The sequence below is a fragment of the Penaeus chinensis genome, chromosome 38 (genome assembly GCF_019202785.1).
Source record: "Penaeus chinensis breed Huanghai No. 1 chromosome 38, ASM1920278v2, whole genome shotgun sequence".
Lineage (NCBI taxonomy): Eukaryota > Metazoa > Arthropoda > Malacostraca > Decapoda > Penaeidae > Penaeus > Penaeus chinensis.
Genome location: NC_061856.1, coordinates 15,877,702 through 15,880,201, shown reverse-complemented (window position 1 = coordinate 15,880,201; position 2,500 = coordinate 15,877,702). Strand labels below are relative to the sequence as shown.

Here is a 2,500-nt window from a genome sequence, read left to right as displayed (position 1 = left end):
ATATTCCGCTGTGAGAAACTACTGTAAATGGTTCTCTAACTGCACTGGCACCGAGAAGGCAGACGGGTAATTATGCAACATGCAAACAAGCGCCGATAGAGAGGACGCGCAGACGCAAGGGAAGTCTTTGTCCGGCGCGTGTGATGCAAGACTAAATGGCTTCGGAAAACGGCTTCCTTTGTACGCGGATTCGGATAGTTTTGCCGAAACTGTCTTTCATTTCTCTTTAATCTATAAGTCCCATCGCATCAGACAGCCTCAACTAGAACGGTTATATCTTCGCTATATGAAATAAGCTTGCGAGGAAAAATGCATTTCAGTCAGACCTGCGGCTGAATTCAAACGGTTGCTTTTCAAGGACTTTATGGTCGTCATTATAGACGATCTGATACTCGAGGAAAGAATTAGACTTAAAGATTTCTTATATAAAAACATGTTATGATTAGAAAGGTCTGAACGTTTCGGAAATAATTCGGTTCTTATGTAGGCATACATATACATCACTCACGCAGGCACGCGCACACGCGCGCACACACACACACACACACACACACACACACACACACACACACACACACACACACACACACACACACACACACACACACACACACACACACAAGACGAACATCCACACGCAACCACGGAGAAACCGAGGAATCAACACTCCTACCTAGAAAAGCGTTTTAACCGAAGGGATGACTTGTTATTGTAGATATCAGAGCGGACATGACGCAAGCCGCGGCGCTCCTCACGAGGACTAACGAACTACTCGTCTGGCTTTTCGCATATAGGTTGTTCTTTTGTTTTTCTCTTTGCTTTGAAAGGATTATTGTGAATGGACAGTTTTGTGCATTTTGTGAATGTTCTTGGTGTTTGGAAAATGGGTGTGTGTTTTTTTATCTTCTATTTAAGATTTATGTTTAAGGATCAGTATTATTGTTATCATGAGCATTATGGTTATTATTATTATTATAGTTATTATTGTTATAATCTTGCTACCTTGTCAGTATAGTCTTTGGTTTCATTTATTATTTATTGATTGATTTAGTATCTCATGATAGAATGCACTATATCGGAACCCTCTGAAACATTTCATCAATATTGCCTTTGTTTATTTATTTTTAGTGACATTGCTATTATTTTCCGTTATTCTTGCCGTTATTATGATCATTGACATTATTACTTGTATAGCTATTTTAGTGCCGTTATTTATGTTATGATCAACGGTAGTATTTTTATGATTATAAATGGTGTTATCATTATCGCATTATCATTATCGTCATCATCAATATTATCATATTGTTTATTGCCACATCTTTGTCATCATCAACTTTATCATCCATCATTATCAAAATTATATTATTATTGTTCTCATAGTATTCGAAACAAATAATATCAACATATATGAATATATCATTATTACACAATAGTATAATGATTTTGGCAGCAGTGATAATGATGATAAACATTAGCTTGATCGTTATATGTATTACCACTTTTATATTGCAATCATTCTGAATTTTGCTTGTCAGAGAGAATAGCACCGGATATGAGAAGGCTACGCATCCTTTTGTCGGAGGAGGATGCATATATGTCATGGGGGGGTAGGGCTAAATGCGTAACTCTGTATTCGTTGCGCTTATTGCTTTGTGCTTATAGTTAGTTTCGGTTTGAGAATTGGCGGGAATTGGCGAGGTTGTGAAATGCCCGAGGGAAAACGGAATACCCAGTGAGCTCACTTTGTTTACTTAGATGAATGTGGAAAATTTGATCGTTTGATGTGGGAGATTGCTGTCTGTTCGCTCTTTGTCATTTTGTTTCCGTTTGTAGAAGCATGTGCGTATGCAAAAGCACACAGTGACACACTGACAACGCACGCACTCTCTCTCTCTCTCTCTCTCTCACACACACACACACACACACACACACACACACACACACACACACACACACACACACACACACACACACACACACACACACACACGAATATACGCGCACACTTACACACACATGGATCTACGCACATACACACAAACGCACGCATGCACATACATACGCACGTGCAAGGCGCTAAGACGCATGCACTTCTCATACTCAACACACCTAACCATAATCAGATATACGCACACACAAACAAGCGAACATCCTCCATCTGTTCAGCATCTTGAGATGTGAACAATAGTTGCACTAACTACATTTTTAACATAATGCAAAGCGGACCAACGCATAGGTTTTTGTTTACATGTTTCCTCTCTGCCACCACAGCGACCACGTGGTTGTGATGATGACATCTGGTGACACGATGATCATGTGTCTGCGGCCCCAGGAAACCTTTAGGCTTCTGTCCCTGTCGTGGTGCAATGGCTGGGGTGCGAGGCTTTTATCAGAGGGAGGGCATATGCAGTTCAGACCGATTTAAACCGGTCTCGGAGCTGCGGGAGAGACGTGTATGAAACGCCATCTGCAAACGGACTCTTGGGTATGAACCGCTGAA

At 40.7% G+C, this 2,500-nt stretch overlaps 1 long non-coding RNA gene across 1 annotated transcript in view; it reads right to left on the bottom strand.

Annotated features, from left to right (window-relative positions):
* Positions 1–758, bottom strand: part of LOC125046047 — a 4,103-nt gene extending 3,345 nt beyond the window's left edge. Inside the window, exon 1 of the long non-coding RNA XR_007116617.1 lies at positions 674–758. This is a non-coding gene — a long non-coding RNA (uncharacterized LOC125046047). The remainder of the gene's footprint in view (positions 1–673) is intronic.
* Between the last annotated feature and the right edge of the window lie 1,742 nt (positions 759–2,500).